We start from the raw sequence: 20,291 nt of genomic DNA on the forward strand, positions 1-20,291 counted from the left end.
AGGCAGAAGGAAGGAGAGAAAGAGAGCGCAAAAAATCAACAACAGTTGCCAAGACAAATACAGGGCAAAATGAAAAAATTACTTAATTAGCTGCTGCAAGATCCTTGGCCAGCTCGTTTTGGCCACGCGGAGCTGGGCAGCAAAAACGCTGCGAGCCAAGTGTAAATTGAATGAAATATTCATGCAGAGATTTCGCGACGATGCGCGAGCCCAAAATTGGCAACGTGCGAAAGGCCAGTGCGAATGGACGTGGCTGCTGCTGCTGCTGCTGTTGATGTTTTATTGAATTGAAAATCTCATTATCACCTCGACGCATTCTTTGAATGCATTTGGAGGCGAATACAAAACAGGTCCCAGCCTCACTCTGTGCCTGCCTGCCATGCCTGTCCGTCCGTCCGTCTGTCTGTCCGTCTCTCTGTCTGTCGAGCAGAGCTTGGAGCATCGTCAGATACTCGCAGCTAATTATCGTAATTATTGCAAATTTACAAATTGATATGAAATTGATTAGTGCCCCAGTGGAACGAAGACGAAGACGAAGCCATCGCTGATGTCGTCTGGCGAAGACCGTTTCAAACTCGTTTCATGCCAGGATTCCTCTGTCTCCCTCGCTCTCTCTCTCTCTCTCTTTCTCATTCACTGTGATTTACACTTTTTAAGTGGATGCCTTCCATAATTCATTGGGCAGCGAAATAAATGCTAATTTAATATAAATGCTCAAAAAATAAAGTATGAAGACGGAAGGTGTCTAAGTGAAAATTGTTTGAGCTTGGAGATTCGCCACTTGTGTATATTTCAATAGAGTTGCCATTCGATTCGCTGGCTCGCTGGCAACTCTACTCACAGATAGTCGCTCAATTTGTCCACGACAAAGACGATGACACAAAGCAAACTCTTGTGGTGAGAACAAATTTTTCAATTAAGCCATTAATTCAGTTCGCGCCACACACAAGCAAATTTACCCACAGCACTCACACACTCACACACACACATGCACACAGCCTCACTCGATCGTCATCATTACCATCGCAATCACCATAATCATCATCATCACCAGCAGCATTGTCATTGTCGTTCCTTCTGTCGCATTATTTTATTAAGCATCCACATTCACATTCACACTCACATCCACACTCACATCCACATTCACATCTGCATTTACAAACATCGCAAAGTCCAAGCGTTGTCTCCAATTCAAATGTATCTCTCGCTCACTCTCTCAATATCTTGCTCACTCACTCTCTCTGTCTCTCTCTCTTTCTCTCCCTCTCTCTCTCTCTCTCTCTCTCGATTATATACTCGTTCTGTTCTGCTCCGCTTCCTTTCCCGTGTTCACTCTGTCCACTTTTAAGCAAATTTTATTCATGTTTGCCTCCGTCTGCCGCTGTCCATAGTTGTTGCTGTTGTTGTTGTCGTTGTTGCTGTTGCGTTTCGCTCACATTGTAAAGTTGTCGTCACACAAAGTTGCCCGTTTTCCCAGCTCTTAACAAAAATATTCTCCATGGCACGCAAATGAAATGAAATGAAATTATTTCAGCGCCAAGTTCTTTTAGCTGATCACCGACAGGAGATGATGATTAAACGAATTGTTTCTGGCATAGTTTAGATTGGCTTTTCGCAATCGCCGGAAATACACACATTTCCCATCAAATGGCAAATATGATGGAGCATGGAAATCGATATGAATTTGAGGGAAATTGATCGATCTACCAAAAAATATGAAGTAAACTTTAAATATTTATGATTCAATTGAAGAGAGTTTTATTAGCGACTCAGGCTATTCGGGTTTATTTTGGAATATTGTATGAAATAAATACCTTATATCCAACAATCAGTTAATAAAATAAAATACTAAGGAATCAACGATATTAATGATAATAATAATTGCAATAGAAATAATAATAAATAAATATATAAAATTATACTAATTTATATCATTTAAAATTAAGAATTCCCTTAAGTATCTTAAACAAATTCCTTTGGTAGCCCAGTTCTATTCCTAAGCTGTAGCATATCTCTTTATAGAGTTTGTTTCTTTCGTTGCTATTTGAATATTTGTGCTTGAGCTTTACGAGCAATCAAGTTTCGTAGCAGCTGCTGCTCGGATGGTAACTGGCACCACTTGGCCACCACACTCGGAGGATTGAGGCGCACAGACAGTTACTAATTTTCAACACCTTCGCCTCTGGTGCGCCGCTGCGGGTTGCCAGAGACGTCGCCAGTTGGTTGCTTGGCTGGTTGCTGGGCACGGATTGAAGGTGGGAGGAAGGAAGGAAGGTAGGAGGTGGAGTGTAGTGGTGTGGTGTGGTTGCCTGGCTGGTGTTCATGCAAATGGAATACTTTTCACCTGCTTCCCATTTGGAAAAGCCGTGTGGCATGCATTCGTGCTGTTCCTGTGGTGGAAATTGCATGTTATTAGCATTAGCCGCATACACGATCCCTTCCACTGATAGTGAAACCATATTTTATTTTTATACAAAATTTGCGCGCTTAGACGTTTTATTTACCAATAACCAACGAGCGGTCGCCGCACCACCTTGCCAGCTCGCACCACCCCATAGACCGGAGGCAGAGCAGGTTAGTCCGTATGGAAAACCGCAACAGTGTCGCAGCATAATAAGAAGACATTACACCAACAACAGTGGCAACAACAGCGCCAGCTACAGCAACAACAACAACAACAACAGCAACAATAATAACAACCTTTGCGTGCCAACATGCAATTTCGATGTACCCAACGGCGAGTGGTAAAACAAAAAACAATAACAACAACAACAAAATACTCGTCTATAAAGAATTGTGAATAAATTTCCAAATAGCAACCAAGCGATGACAGCGCACAGTGGTGCAAAAGTATTATGGGAGACATAAAAAGCGAGATTATGCTGAGCAACGAAAGAGGAGAGCTAAAGGCCTGTTTTAAAGTTTCCATATTATATGACAAATATTTAATGAATAAATAGTAAAATAATAAATAGTTTTGATCATGTATTGAAGCACAGCAAATATATATGTAGATATTGAATATAAATTATAGATATTAATATAGAAGACTAAATTCAATTGATAAAATATTATAGTCTAATTTAAAGTATTAAAAAAAAAGTATCTATAATAAAAACACTTAGATTCTATGTTAACCGCTTTTCTGTTTCTTATCAAAAATATAAAAAATATTCCCATTCGCTCCACTGTGCGAGCAATGAGTAAATATTACGTATATGCCACGTGTACACAATCGAAGCGTCGCACGGCATTCAAACAGTTTTGTGCTCTGCGCTTTGCGCTTTACACTTTGCGTTCAGCTGCCGCACATAGATTTCGGTAGATTTCAACGGTGTGTGGCAAGTTTTGCCAACGCCCTCCATCAGTGGCGAGTCCCGCTTCAGCCCTTGCCAGCCTCTGCCACTCCCACGCACGCTGCACTGTGCCACTCAGCTCGAATCCTAACCAGGCATGGGCGCCACAAACTTTCTGTTTGTTTATCATTAAGACATTTTACACTTTACACTTTACATGGGGTTGCCCTTTCATAATCTGCCGCTGGCATATGTTCTCATCTGCATGCATGTCTCTCTCTATATATAGATATATCTATATGCGAGTATGTGTGTGTGTGCGTGTGTGAGTGAGAGTGAGCTGGATATTGGCGCCGTTGGCTGTTTGTGCTGAGGATTAAGCGGCAGCCACGAACAACTGCGTCCAACTCGCCAGCCCACAGCCCGAACTTCTCTGCGTCGCCCGCCCTCCCCCTGTCCGCCCAGGCAACTGCTCATGTGTGTGGCTTACATGGCCCGTTGGCTTGTACTTTACCGAGCTAATTACAATAATTTTTCTAATGTCGCTTGGCATAAATTTGTAACGTGACGTGACGATAGGCATCTGCCTCTGGCCCCGCGCTGAACAACAAACAACATGACAATTTGCAGAGTACGACACGAACATGAATCCAACATGGAGGCCAATGGAAATCAAGGAGTCCACCAGGCCGAGGGGAGGTGAGGTGAGCCAGGCCAAGCCAGGCAGGCCAGCAGGCAAGAAACGTGTGCAGCGATAAGCATCATCGGTTCGCTGTTGTCAATCACAAGCTTCACTTGGCCGCAACAACAATGAATACGATTAGTATGAATACTCGTACCACTATTTACGAGTGCACTTGGTGGACTGCGGGCAGAGAGTTCGCTTGGGTCGCTGCTTCATTTGAAATGCGCAATAGACGCCGCCTCATCCAAGTCGACATCCATGTCTCCATCTAAAGAAATCGTCTCCTTCTCTCTCTCTCGCTTGCTCTCGCTCTCTCTGTCTTACAAGCGGACCGCCCGAAAGTGTTGGCAATGTGCGCCGCCGGTGGCATTTAACCGCTGTAAATGAGTTTATCTGGCGCAATCAGCAATTTTCGGTATCCGCTTTGAGTCACAGTCACTAGCACAGGCACTGGCACTGCCACAGTCTCAGTCGCAGTCACAGTCACAGTCTGAGGCCTCGTCGCCAGCGTCGCCAACGTCGCTGCGCATGTGCAGCTGAATGTTAATTAATTGAAATGTACTCGAGCCTCACGGCAGACCGACGGCAATGGCGAAGAAGACAGCGCCAGCAAACAAAAAAAAAAAAAAAAAAAAAACAACAACAATAACAATAACAACAGCAGGAACAACAATATGAACAATAAGTACACAATGTACGAACCAAAGTCGGCTCCAAGTCGAGCTCCCCATTGCCAATCGCGATCGCTGGCGATAAGCAAATTGCAGGCGCTGCAGTTCAAAGGAAAGCCACAATTACGCGACACTAAAAAAAACGAATCGAAACTAAGCCAAAATCCCTGAAACAACGAGGATAGTCGAGGGGGGCTCGAAAATTCCTTTGAAACAAAAAAATGGCGATTGAATTGGATTGTGGGTTGTAAAAGGCGGACGTAAAAATTCCAGTCGAGTCGATTAAAATAGGCATCCTTATATAAATAATCAAGATCTACATGAAAGAGAGAACTAATAAATAACTAAATAATATAATAAATAAATGAATAATAAAATTAATATAATAATATGAAACCAAAGACTTCTGAAGCGAGTTGTTTACTATATAAGTTAGTTTTCATTTTAAATAATAAAATAATAATGAAAAATAAATATATATTATATTCTACATATATAAATACAAAATGTCTGTATAAATAAAAATCTTTTCTAGTAAAATTTAATTTTCAAAATTTTTTTATTTTTACTTATATTTTTTTAGTTCTTTATTATATAATATTGTTCAGCTAATCGAAGTATAAATATATTTTTATTAGAGAAACAAAACCTAAATTATATACATACATATATTACAATGAAAGTAATAAGCATTTAACTCTTTTAGATTTATAGCAGCTTAAGAGAATTGGAATATGCAGATGAGCTAAATATTTTATCTGATTTTTGACATACACACTTCAATTCCATTAATTTCATATAAATCTTGGCATTTGGTGTACATTTATTTTGTTTATTTATAATGATTATGTATAAGATGAATTTGATATTTCAATATTCCTCTTAGACCACACCCTGCCGAAATGAAATTCTGCAGAAACTGAAGCGCCATAAATTATATAAAATTAAGGTAAGAAATATGATGACAAATAGCTTAATTTCCCTCAGTTGATGTAGTTTATAAGTATGCACCGTTAATTGCTGCGCCTTCTAATCCTTGGCTATTCATTGTCGCTGGCTAATGACCCATTAATAACAAACAACAACAGCAAGAACAACAACAACAATAGCACCCATGGCTAATTAAGTTATTTGCTGCTAGTTGGCAACTTGTTGCCGTCGGCAAACGCTTGACATTCGAGTGCAATTGAGTTAATCCCCGGTAAGTCGAGGCGAGGTGCACAAGCAGCTCGCATTGTGCACTCGCCTTATTTGTACCGACAACAGCAACAACATTTAGTGGAGCCACTTGCTTTTGCGTTGGCGGCCTGCTGCCAGTTTGCCAGTTGCCAGTCCCCAGTTGCAAGTTGCAAGCTGCAAGCAGCAAGTTGTGAGATGCGAGCTGCTGTTCGCCTTGTGCTTGTATGTTAATTTGTTGGCATGGGGATCTTTAGGCTGCTTGCTGCTCTAGCAGCAGTCGCAGCGCGTGTCATCATTAACGTGGCTTCTTTCCTGGCTATTGTTGGCCCTTTGCATTGTTCCAGCTGCCCAAACCTCATCCCTTTTCCTTTTCCTTTTTCCCTGACCATCTTCTGAGAGCCGCAGCCAACAATAGCGACCACATTAATGGTAATGGCAACACCAGCGGCAACAACAAATGCAACAGCAAGAAGAAAAGCGCCAACAGCGACAACAGCGACAGTTGCTACTGACCCAAAAATCGAACAACTACAACAACAGCCAGCAACAGGCAACAGGCGGAAGGCAAAAGGCTCCGCTCGACCAGCTGGACTTCCAGCTAACAAAGTGTCCTAAAGACTTGCCAACTAATAATTCAAGTGGTTTTCCATTTCGACAGCTTATCATGAAAGTGGGAGTGGAAAAGCTAGATAGAGCTAGAGCATTAGTTGTAGACATAATATTTGCACAATCTATAACGATGCTTGAAACTGAAATTTTGGATATAATACAATTGAGGGAGTTAAATAACAATATATACAAATATTTCTTAGCTTGTTAACTTGACTAATCTAGAGATTTTTCAGCATAATTATACAAATGTCGGGACTATACAATATTTATTATATAAACAAAATTAATGTATACGACATTCCGCTGAAATTATTGTTTGACTATCGACAAGTATTGGGCAGCCAGACTGCAACTATTTATTCATTTCAATAATCAACTAGATTAATGAATACACGAATTTATTGTAGCTGATTTATGCAGCGATACTCGAAAAACTGATCGTATTTGATCAAAGTGAAGAAATTAATAGAAGTGCATTAGGTGGAAACAGCAGCAATAACTTTCTTTTGTTTTTTTTCTCGACATTTTACGATCTCAGCTCAAAGCACGCTCGCGAGATTAATTTCATACAAGACAAATTGAGTATGAAATAGGACGAAATGGCTATAAAAATATATCTTAACAGCATGATATTGAGTCTTATGTCCGATTCACTTGATAATTAGTTTTGTGTTCAGCTGACACAAATTTATAAGACTGAGGCATCTGCTTCAGTTTGTAGATCTTGCGAAAGCGAATGCTGATTGTAGACAAAAAAAAAAGAGCGCATTGGGTTTGACAAAGCATTGGCTTAATCAGCTCCAGATTAATGAGTCTGCAAAAGTTGTTCACAATTTGAGTTTAGTTTCTTCTGTTTTGTTGCTCTGTGCAAAATCGAAATTCGGAGTGACACAGTTCGACTCTTGGCCAATCTGTTGGCCACACTGGGAACTATTTGGCCAAGGCTCACAGAAATCTCTGTGGCAAAATCTTCCCAAGCTGCTTTGATTAAGCGCTGTGACATTTCTATTGCCTGCTCTAAAGAAATTGAAATTAATGGTTCGGATTGAAACGAAATCGGAATCGGAATCGGCATCGCTCGCATATTAATAGATGCTTGAATGTTGAGCCATTATCTGTCAGCGCGATCGTTGCCTTATGCAAATGTGAGAGAGAGAGCAATAAGATCGCGAGGGAGAGAGAGAAACAGAATATATGTTATATCAATATAAATTGTAATTTCATAGCGAGCACTAAACTTTGCCAATTGCAACAATGAGAGAAACTTTGCCAGCCTCTGAGGCAGATGCACTCGGTCGTTGTGCATGCGGCATATTTTGTTAGAGATTATCGGCGACAGGTGACAATGACAGCTTCATTATAAAGCAATTAGTGTGATGTACGAGCGTATGTGCGTGAGTGTGTGTGTGTGTGTGTGTGTGTATGTGTGAGTGCACAGTGCAGCTGGGCCCACTGTCTATGGAGTACAGAGTATATCGCAAATTAATTTTTAATAAGACACAGACGCAGTGCGACAAACTGCCAGTGACAGGAGTCACACGAGGTGTCAGGACACCCACAAGCACCCACATGGGCACACACACAGACACAGCCTCCCACACGCACGCAGACACAGTGAGTTAGGAGTGCACTTGACTGCCAGACAGACTGCACTTGTGCCTGGCTCCAGTTCAGGAGCGCAGCTTGGGCCGAGTTGCGTCTGTTATTCAATATAACAGCATGTTGAACAACGCAAGCAACAAGCAACGGCAGCAACAACATTGACAACAACAACAACAAGAACAGCTCGAGCAACAACAAGCTCTGGCTCGCCGGCGTTTGCTGGAAAATCTAACGAATATATGTAAACGATATGCTAGAAAAATGTCAGTCAAACTGTCGCTTCCAACACACGCGCAACAACAACAACAACAACAACACAAGCAACTGCAACAACAACAACAGCAGCAATTTTAGTCACTTGATGCTTATATTGAAAATTGTTTTCTGCATTGCATTTTGCACCGGCCGTGTCGCTGCATCGCTGCGTCGGGTATCTGACTATCGGCTCTGACTATCAGCTATATGAGTCTATGGATATCAAGTATGAGTACTCATGAGTGTGTGCGTGAGTGCTACCTCTGTGCTGCCGCCAGCTGCGACTGCTGCCAAACAGTGGCGGCAAAAAATAAACACATTTATGGAAATTTATTCATAGAACTTATGAAACCGATAGACAACGACCGGCAACAACAGCAACTGCAACAACAATAAGAACAGCAACTATGACAGCAACAAAAGAGGCTGCCTGACTAGGTCGCCTGTCCAGTCGTCCATTCGCCCAGGGGCTGCAGAGGGCCTCCCTCTCACCCTAGCTCCCCTTTCGACCACACGTCTGGAGGTTGTGAGCCTGGTTTAGTTTTGCCAAACAGTTCTCTCTCTCTTCTCTGGTTGCTGTTGTTGCTGCAGTTGTTGTAGTTGTTGTCCAGCCTTGGCTGAGCTTCTGTATTCTGAAATTTTATATTTACTGTACAAACACAAATATATATACATATATACATATATTCATACGCATATGTGTACCGCAGTGCCCATAACAGTATGTGTAGTGAGTTTGCTTAATGAAAGTGCAAATATTGTCATAAAAATAAAAGATGGAGCTGTGCGAATGAAGATGAAATGATTTCATTTTTCATTTAGAGAATAGGATATATGAAATATTTAAAATATAATATGCAAGGCAAAAAGTTAATGTCAAATAAAAATATGAAGGAAGCTTTAGACAATGTTAAAGTATGAAGAAAAGAAATATTTAATAAGTAAATAGAAATGATAAAAAATATGGAATATATAAAAATTCATCAAGAATGCCATATGAATGTAAAATATAATATGTTAGAGATTTTAAAAATATAAAAAAAAAGAAAACAAAAATAAAGTCTACATAGTCATTATTTAAAGTAGTTTATACTTGAAAGTATATATTAGTTATATATTTATATTATATATTCAAATAGAAAGGAAAGAGAAAGAAGGACAAGCATCTTTTCAATTCAACCCATGCAGCATAATTTGAAGAATTACGCAACAAACATGACAAAGTTCTATAAGAGCTCGGGAACGAATGAAATATTGTCTAACCAATTTAATATACTCAAGCCTAAGTAAGAGCCCAATACATTCTCAGTTAATTCAAGTATACATTAATACTTATTGGATTAAAAAGATTACCGTTACAGCATTTCCTATACTAATATCTCTATTAGGTAAAAAGAATAGTAAAATATCAAGAATTACTAACAAAAATGTCAGTTTATGAAGATAATCGCAGACAAGCTGTCTGACAATGTTGCCTGAATATGAAAAATATCTTTAGAAAAACATTTAAAATAAATTTGCAATGTTAAACAAATGAATTCGTATAATTTCCAAGTTTATTCGCTCTACAGTTGGCGTTTAATGTAATTGTTATTGTTGCATAAATACTTGACGCCATGTCGTGGCACATCATTATTACAATTCACACACACATACAAAGTCACACACACTCACACAGTGGGACTCAATAGATTCAACAGCAGAAAGAAACTTAAAAATATGCACAAAATATGAACGAGAAATGATTTATGGCATTCACAACAGCCACAGAGCAACACATTGTATATGTGTGTGCGTGAGTGAATGTGTATGAGTGTTTGTGTATGCAGTTGTAAGTGCGATTGGCTGTGAGTGGGGAACGTTTGCGGGCTGCTCTCTTATCTGTTCAACATTTGGAAGCATTTCATCTACATGCGCTAATTATTTCATATGTTTGTAAAGTGACTCGCTCTCTCTGTCGTTGTTTATCCCGTTGGCATGTGCATATATTGCCTATTCATTCATTTTACTCACTTTATTCATTTGTGTCATTTGCTGGCATTCACCTAGAACAACTTGTTTGATTATTGAACCGGGCAAGTGTTTAACCCGCAATTTGCGATTCGCGATTCGCGTTTTACCATTTTGCGATTTGCGATTCGCGATTTGTGATTACAACTAATTTGTTTTGTAAAACGTGTCCGTCTGTCCGCCCCTCTGTCTGTCTGTCTGTCTGTCGCTTTGTGGTCTCTCCGTCTGGCAACTGCTGGCAGCTTGGAAAAGATTTATGAACTGTTTTAATGATCTAATTAAATTGCAACTAGCCATGAATACCATCAGCCGGTTCACTTCACTTCGTCTCGCTGTCATTTCTCGTTTTCACATCAATTATGCGTCAAAACTTTTCGATCAAAAGGGGGCCAGGACGGAGGGGATTGTGGGCAACCACTGGACGATTATTTTGAATTATCGACACGCGTTTATGCTAATTAAATTGCAATAAAGTTGTTTAGCCTGAGAAGAAGAAGAGTCATAAGACAATCGCAACTTGCTAATTGTGAGCAAATGCAAAGGGAAATTCTATATTCATGTTAAATATAAACAAAATATTAAGATGATGCTGAAGTGTTTCTGTTTATATTTAATTTAGTTATATAATGGAACAAAATGTATTTTACATCATTTAATTTCTCAGAAACAAGGAAAATAATATAAAATAATTTGACTTAAATTTTCTTTTCTTTTTATATGCATATATTTATATTTATAGACTTCGTAAACAAACAAAATAAATAAATTTTATTTTATTTAAATTTAGTTTTTTAATTGATGTTGCTTAATTTGATTTAGTTTTATTATTTATTGAGCTACAATACAAATTTATTTACCTTAGTTTTTTTTGTGATTGTTTTCGTGTCTTTTACGATATAATTTGTTGTTGTCTTCTTGTTGTTGTTGGTTGTTGTCTTGATTGTGTAAAAATCGGTGCCCAAAATATATAAGTGTATATATATTACGATATATTTATATATATTTTATGTTGTGTACTCTGCTCAGCTTAGTTTTAGTGCGTAAATATTGATGATTTCGATTTTCTATATATACAAATCGACGTGTGTTTTTGTTGCTGTTGGCTTAAAAACTCGCGTATCTCTACTTTATTTATATTTAATATCACAATTTCTTTTTAAAAACGTCGACGTTTTGTTAGATTTACACTTAATTTAAATGATTCCGTTGCGTTAAATTTATATATTGTTATATTTACAAAAATCAGAATCACAATTTTTGTTGTTTATGAATATTTATTTTTATTTTTTTTTTTTTTGTGAATATATTTATATATTTATTTTATATAACTAAGCACGACTTTTATTTCAATTTTTATACAAACATATATATATATATACACGCACACACATACATATATACAATGTACAATCACCAAATGAAATGTTGCGAATGTTTTGTTATTGAGTTTTCGAGCTTTTTAGTATTTTTGGTAGTTGTTATTGTTGTTGTATTTCTGGTGTCGAATCCGGAGATGAACTTTTTGAATTTCTTGAAATTTTGCAAACGATACAAAAGCAAAATGAACAAAACTCGCGCCACAACGATGGCAATCAGAACGATAAACGAAAGGACGAGAAGACGCAAACGCAAATAATTTCGATGTTGACGGGTCGACTTGCGTTTTCTACCCATAAACAACAAATATTTGGTATATTATGCACGGTCAAAATCAATTCGGAGTGTCGTCGAATACTGCGTCTGGAACTGGGTCTGCGTGCTTATCAGCATACGTTCCTTATCAGCTGCGTACAGGGCTCAGGTTCGGGTTTGGGTTCGGCGCTCTTTGCTGAGCCAGCGCCAAAAATTGGCAGAGATTTGGAGTCGATGCTGCTGCGGCTGCTGCTGCTGCTTCTGCTGCTCATGAAGTTGATGTCGATGTCCCACTGCCGATGACATCTCAGCCCCCGCAGACACGAGAGTTCAGTTGCTGCTGCTGCTGCTGATAAGGCAATCGGTTGCAATTGTTATTGCAAAATTGTACAAAAAAAAATTAAGAACAATTTAATTGAATTTTACTTTGAATTTGGATTTTTGGCGGCTGATTTGTCAGTCCATAAAATACGATTTTCTACGTATTTTCCATGTCATTTTCGCGTAAACTTATTTCTCATGCGGCTGCACGCGTTGCCTTCTGTCATTTTGCGCCAAAAACGAAACTGGCACAACAAATTTTTATTTGTCAAGAAATGTCAGAGGAGTCGAGAATCGAGAATCGAGCAACGAAAGGCAGTTCGAAGAGCTTCCTTTAAATGCACAAATACAACTACGTAATTATCGATGCTTGTGTTTTGCTCGATGCGAGCGAATTTTTACGTCAGTTTTGGAATGAAGTTCGCGAGAACGAGTACCCGAGCGGCGGCGGCAACACGTCTATTTGGCACGTTCATTCATTCACAACTAACCGTAAATGCTCGTAAACATGTATCTTTCGGACTCACAAACAAACTTACGGATACACAGCAACACGCTCGGCAACATGTTGCCCACCAAGCATGTTGCCCCGTTCCCACGAACGGCCAGCGCCGAGCTGGCGAATGAGCGAGCCGGCAACACAGTATGATAAATGGCGGCATTGTTTTTGGGCAACGGCAACTCAAACACACAGTGCTGGGCGCGTGCATAGAAACGAATTGGCAGTGAGTGGAACGAAGGGAAAGTGAGCTAGATGAGGGAAACACACGAGAGAGCACTGAGAATTGAGTTTTTAGTAGTCAGCTCTTGCAGCTCTTGATGAGGGAATGGTATTTGAAATTGAATCTTATATAGTAGTATTCAGTTTTTAATAGGTAGCATCATAAGAAATATATCCAAATTGTTTTTCTTTTAAGTATTGAGATTAATTCTTATAATAAATTGCTTAAATATAAATTTAATAAACTAAAATATATTATAAAGAAATTATTTGCGAAAAATATTGTTGAGAATATGTCTGTTTTACATATAATTTGATTCAATTTAGTTTGTGTGTATTTGTATATTTTATGTATGTATTTTTTAGTAGTACAATAATAATAATATATGGTATTATTATTATTTATTAATAGTAATAGTATTAAACATTATATTCTATGATACTGAGCAATCAAACCTTTTTATTGTATTTTTTATTTATTTGAATTATTTATTAAAATTTTCGGCATTCTACATAACAAATGTTATTTTCAATACTGTCATTGCATCATATACATATGTTATACATTTACAACTTCTCTAAGCCTTGTTTAATCGTCTGAGTTATATGCCATGGCAAGCATAGTAGCTTCGCAACATTTGGTTGTAGGCATGCTGACTTTTGTTGCCAACATGTTGCTAGCGTGTTGCCAGCATGTTGCGTGGTCGCGCTGAAAACTTGTTGGCTGCATGTTGCCGAAGCGCAAATGAAGAAATAACTAAATAATTGCAGCTAAACTATTTGACAGTGAATGAGTATTAATGTAAAAAATAAAATAAATATAGAAAACTGAATAAATTAACTGCACATTGGGCCAAATTAAAATCGAATAAATACAAACGATAGCCAGCTTATTGGGAATGCAGCCGATAAGCGTTTATAAAAATCAAAACTGAAATTGAATTCGAATTGGGAATGGAAATGCAAATGGATATGAGATTGGAAATCGTACATAAATAATAGAAATATGCAAAATTGTGGCATGGCACGATGCGTGGCGCCGTTTGATTTGGTGCCGATAATTGCTGTCATGAATATATAATAATGTTCTAAAATATATTCAATTTTTGTGCTACTCGTCGAGGGGGGTTGGGCGGTAGAGGCGACACGACTCTGCGTTGTTTGTTTAGCCGAAAACCCTTTCAACTTTTTTTTTTGGTGGGAAACTGGCTGAACTTGAAATTCTGTTGTGAGCAGCAGCAGCAGCAGCAGCAACAACAAAAACAACAACAGAATCACAGAAATTACCGCCATGCATATGAAATACAAATATGCCGTCGCCGTCGCCATCTCCATCGACTGCGTCGACTGCGCCGCTGACGTCGCCAAAAGCGCACGCAACAAACACGAAATTTTTGTTGTGTTTTTTATTTTGTACAAAAAGATTTATTGCTTTTGGCGGCGCAATTGTTAAGAGCGCGCGAGTGAGATGGCGAGCGAGCGAGAACGAGATAGCACCTCATGAAATAGTAAAAAGTTGAGCTACAATTGAAAGTGAAAAGCGTGGAAACGTGGAAGTCATCGAGAGTGTCGTTGGCGTTGTTGTTGTTGTTGTTGTTATTGTTGTGGCTGCTGTTGCTGCTGCTCGGTCAACGGCGCCAGCGGCAACGGCGACTGCAAGCAGGCCACGTGAATGGCTTCATTATACTAAGGTCCTGCCTCTGACTCAGGTCCTGGGGCGACTTTACCCAGTTGCTCTCTGTGCTGCTGCTGTTCTTGTTGTTGTTGTTGCTTTCGAAAATTTCTGATTTCAATATCCCTTTGCATACATTTAAGCGCTAATTGCGTGAAGCCATAAATTTAAAATTCTTGCTTTTTATTTGACTACACAAAATAATGAAACCTAAAAAAAGACGAAGGGAATTGCCCAGACGTTGATAACTTTATTTAATGCATTTGCAACGCCGCAGGAGCAACAGTTGTTGTTGTAGCAGTTGCTGCTGCTAGAGTTGTGGCATCTAAAATTGATTAAAGGCCCTTTTCAAATGCTAGCCTACGGCTAGCAGCAGCTGCGTAGGCATAGTAAGCGATAAAAAAAAAAATTAAAACAAAATTTAGAAGATATGAGAATTCAATCAGTCGAGAGGTTAATAAAAAATAGCTCAAAATAAATACAATGATATAGGAGTGAAATATTTATTTCTTATGTGATTAAAAGTTCTTGAAGCTCGTAAAATATTTTTGAATTTGTTTTTGAATTAATTTAGTTTTGTTTATTAGCTTTTGAATGCTACCAGCATATTTTAAATATTTCTGGTTTCGATAATGAATGAAGCAAAGAGCTGCATCGAGAATAATATTTCATTTCATAATTTATACTATATATATTCATGTTAACATGCATTAAGTCCCTGAAACATATTTCTACATCGAAGATAGAATCGCAATAAATGTTGAGCCGCTCCCTGAGGCAAGCGGATTTTCAAATCACTTAGGCCATGGCAAATAAAAGAAGTTGTTGCCAACTTTGTACGCTGCCATTTAATGGGCCTCGGCTACTGTTAATTTAATTTATTTGGGCATCTGTTTCGAGCACATTTAACATCCATTACGCGAGGCAATTCTCTTGATTGCATTCGCATCCTATGCACAGACGCCCAGCCACCCCACCAGCTGGCAGCGCCTGCTTCGGGTTCTAGTAAGTGACATTGACGCGGGGCATCATCAGCAGCGGTCGGCCCGCCCCCGAGTTGAAAATCACGAGCAAGACAATGGCCAGCATAGAGGAGCGCATCAAAAACAATTCCCGGCAAATCCGTTTGAATTGAAATTTCAACTTACGCACCCGAAAAACCCGAAAACCCCGAAACGAGGCCAATGCAACCGCCCTTGAGTGTCCGCCATCCTCTATCCCCCATCCACCATCCTTCATCCTTCATCCGCTGTGCGCTGTCCGAGCACAAAGCTGACAAAGACGAAAATCAGAAATCGTAACGTGGCGCATGTCCTGGCAGCACAGCCACTAGACTCGAAATTAGAACCTCCCATGCACAGCTAATGGGCGCACTCGCACTTGGCTGAAAGGGCGAAAGATATTCCAAAACTCCCATATCCGCAACACATTCCGCATTCCGCATATGAGTATTGAACGACGAAATGAAACGCACATAAATCAAAATGGCCGGACAGCGGGCCAGCGGACGCCGCACTCAGCTCTCTCACCCTACCAGCCTCCCACCCTTCCATCCCTCTCTCGCACTGTTGGTTAGACTGACAGGCTGGCTGCGGCAGGCACACGGGAAATGAAACTGAAAAGGGAAAGGAAACGGCGTTTTGCTCTGCCTCTGCCGCTGCCTACAGCCTCTCAGCCTCTGGCTGTGAAGCTCGACTAACGGGTGGTGGCTAGCGGGGCGAACATGGCTGAGTGCGCGCTGCTGAACAAATGAAATGACGACGGGTTGACTGCCTGTCAAAAGAACAAACATGGGCGCACAGCGTTGCCGTCGCCGCCGCCGTCGCTGCCGCTGCCACCGTCGCTGTCGTCGTCGTCGTCGTCGTCGCTGCCGCCGCCATAGGAAATCAAATGAAATGAAATGCACACATGACGAAACAAAAGCCCAAGTGAAACCTAAAAAAAAAAAAAAACAACAAAAAAACAAAAACGAAAAAACAAAAAATTATCAACCAAAAAGCGAAAAGGCCTCGCCTGGCAGCAGTCAGGCAAAGCCGCATCCACATTCGCATCCACATCCAGATCCAAAGTCAACCCAGCAGCAACAGCAGCAGCAGCAGCGGCAGCAGCAAAACAAAAGCTCACAACAACAGCCGAAAATAAGCAAAGGCAAAAGGAAACCAACGGCCATCATTGTAATCATCACCAGCAACGACAACAGGCAACGGCCAAAGCAGCAGGCGGCAGGCGGTTGGCGGCAGGCGACAGGCGGCAGGAGGCAACGGGCATCGAGCAGGCTGTGCCCGCAGCAGGCACAGAGCGCGCCACAGACATGGCATCAGGCTTACCCCCGATGGCAGCTGGGAGGGCGGCTGCTGCTCCCCAGTTGCTGTGGGTGTATGTATGTGTGCGTGTGTGTGAGTGTATTGCCAGTGGCTATGGGCATGTCATGTGTTCGAGTCCTGCAACGTGGTTGCCGTTTTGTGGTTCACTCATCCAATTGTTGTTGCGGTGGCCGCCTCGCCAGCGAGTGACTGAATATTAATTAACGCTAATAGAATTGTTGTTGAGCAAAAACATCGAACTGCATTCGAGTGGGAGATGAATGATGGCTTTCAACAAGAATCCCGCTGAATTGTTGCACGCCCATTGGGATGGTGAGTTGATGTAAACCCCAGCATCAATGTACTCCAGGGATATTCAGCAATTTATTTTAATAGTATATGGTATATAGTATATGGATAGCAGTAATCAGATCTGTTTGACTAGTCTAATACTGAAACTTATTGCTTAAACTAAGCAAAATGAATCGGAGCGCCGACTAGAATTATATTGTTTTATTAAAGAATTTTGAGACATTAGAATTTCGAGCTATTGTTTTTAATTGGAAATCCTACTTGAAGGCATGGTTTATAGGGCAGGTCTCTGATTCGAAGCGTGTTTCGATTTATAATTATTTCATTACAAAATTATTTATTTGCATTTAATTATTTTTTTGATTTTATGTGTAAGTGAAGTTATATTTCCATAAATAAATAATAATGAAAAAACAAAATAAATAAAAATAAATAATAATAATTTATTTCTTTTTTTTTTTATATAATTCACTAGTTATTCGTGAATTATAAAAAATAACAATATATACTGCCTGAAGGCCTTTGTTGCTCTGGCTTAAAATTTTTTATTTAGAATTAATTCTTTGTAACATTAAATAAATAAATAACAATATAAAATACATATATAAAAAATAAAAATAATTATTATGTAAAAGAAAACAAACATTTATATTTTATGTGTTCATTTTCTTCTGAATAAAAATGTATTTTATATTTTCTAAGTGCTCCTTATTTGTAGAAAAAGGTATTTTTTTAATTATTTATTTTTTATGTATTATAATTCATTACTAAATATAAATTTTACTATGAAAAAATATGTATAATTGTATCTCTTTTTCATAATACTTCCATCTATTCATTTATATATTTCGACCCAATTTGTTTTTCCATTTTCTCATTCAACAGCAGTTGCTACATATAATGTTATAATTATCGAGTATTATAAATCACACCTGTCGTCATTTGAAGTACTCATTTTTCACCGAGCACCTTCAATTGAAATGTCCACAAACAAAATGAGCCCGCCTCGGTACGAGCTACACGCCCCCGGGCTAGTCAAGGAACCAAGGAGTGGAACAAGTCGAACATCAAGTGAGAATTGAAATGTTTTCGTTGCAACGAATATCAATTTCGACATACGGAAAGGGACACGCAGCTAGGCCCTGGGCCAGGGGCACATGGCCAGCGGGACTGTCGATGCAAGGACATGCGACTGGCGTTGTCCTGGGCCTGGTGTTGGCAACGCACATGTTCCAATCTAAGCGAACACAGCGAACGGAAACAAAAACTGTACATGGCATGATTACACTTACACGTTGCCCGTTGCAAGTTGTTGTTGTTTTTGTAGTTGTTGTAGCTGTAGCTTGGCTTGGAAAAAAAGAATTTCAATTTTAGAAACGTGTTCCGGTTTTTTTTTCGTCCGACGAGGGTGAGAGAACAGCAACAGCCAAAAAACTGTTGAGCGAACTACACACGCTGGACAACTACAGGACTAGCTACAAATGCAGATGCTGACACAGATACAAACACAGATACAGATGCAGGCGCAGAGCTGCTTTGCGTTGTCTTTGGTAGATTTTTGGACACTTTCCGTGCGTGTGCCGAATGAAAAAAAAAAAAAAAAAAGAAAACATTGAAAACTACCCTCGGACAATGACAGATGACGAACTGCTGCCGCTGCTGCTGCTGCTGTTGCTGTTGCTGTCATTATGGCGGCTTGACGAGGGCGACAGAGTGTCTAAAATCAAGCCTGGAGCTAGGCAAACCAACTGACGAACTGTCACTCCCAGCGAGCGAGAGATAGAGAGGGAAATGCAGTGAGAGAGAGAGTGAGTGAGTGGGATTTTTTGAATGGCGTGTGGGATTGATTGCTTTCAAAATGGGCTGCTCGAGCGAACTACAAAATGGCGGACGCCGCGACAGCGCAGATGCTGTGCGTAGGGGCGCCTAGGTGGGGGTGGCTCTTATTGGGCGCTGCCTGCCATGCAAATGCAAATGGAACAAACTTTGGCTTCATTTCCGCGACATGCACTTTGATTAATATTCATAAATATCCTGCGTGCGCTGTCTGCCGACAGACAAAGGTGCCAACACGCAGAGAGAGCGGGATGCGAGCGGTGGAGAGTAACAACAAGCACGCTGACAAAAGGGAGCTGCACAACAAAAAACCTGGCAACCGGAAAATGGAAAATGTTAATTGTTGCCTCGTGACGCACTCAAGTCGAAAGCGCACGCAGTGGAAATCGAAATGGAAATGGGAATGAAAATGCGACGGTGTATTAAAGTTTTTCCATTTTGTAGGCAATTCTATTGTGTGTTTTTTCTTTACGTAGCGAAAGGTGCTGAGACGCGGAGAGGGCAACAGCGAGAGACGGAAGGTAAGGGAAGCGCGCGAATACCTAAAATTTCGAAAATTATTCATGAATAATTTGTAGGCATTTTTTGGGTTGGGCTTTGAGCATTTTTTTCCGTTTGTATTACGAAAGTTTAATTGGTTACGCCTGAGAGACATTTGGATGAATTAAGTATATATATTTGTATAGACAAACCAAATGGGTTATTCTTCAGTCTCTAGATGCTAGTAGATAGCTGCTAGTGGGTTTCACTAAGATGGTTTTAGATGCTTGGAATACCGAAACTCCAATTAAAAGAAATACGAGAATAATTGGTGGAGCAGCTGATAGTTGCTTATTATAAAAATAAATAAAGGAAATTAAACAAATTTAATATTCACATATTAATATCAATAGCTTTCCCACATCAAAAACACATAAATAATTTAGCTGTCACTTACATTGATGGCATTGGCGTAGTTTTATTCTCATATACAATATTTTATATTTTTTTTTATCGTACCTAGAAAGAGAGAGAAAGAAAGTTTGTTGTTAGAGTGGCTTGAGAAAATCAAAAGTCCCCCTGAGGGGAATTCGTGTAAACAAGTGAAATGCACTTAAAAATTCGTCACACGAACACGTGACCCCGCCGACAAAATTGAATTACGTTTCCTTATCTCGCTACGGGGAATGCCCCTATTAGTGCTG

At 39.7% G+C, this 20,291-nt stretch overlaps 1 protein-coding gene across 11 annotated transcripts in view; it reads right to left on the minus strand.

The window, feature by feature from the left end:
- The window catches only part of Antp (homeotic protein antennapedia), a 128,231-nt gene that overhangs the window by 30,883 nt on the left and 77,057 nt on the right, over positions 1 to 20,291 (minus strand). For 2 of the 11 annotated variants that reach the window (XM_018000524.2, XM_089476446.1), the window contains exon 1: positions 11,168 to 11,713. The exons of the other annotated variants lie outside the window; for them this stretch is intronic. The gene's annotated coding sequence lies outside the window, so the exon portion shown is untranslated. Of the gene's footprint in view, positions 1 to 11,167; positions 11,714 to 20,291 lie in introns of those variants that run through there. 11 annotated transcript variants of the gene reach the window in all.

The sequence above is a fragment of the Drosophila arizonae genome, chromosome 2 (genome assembly GCF_054131065.1).
Source record: "Drosophila arizonae isolate 15081-1271.41 chromosome 2, UAZ_ARI_1.0, whole genome shotgun sequence".
In the NCBI taxonomy this organism is placed as follows: Eukaryota; Metazoa; Arthropoda; class Insecta; order Diptera; family Drosophilidae; genus Drosophila; species Drosophila arizonae.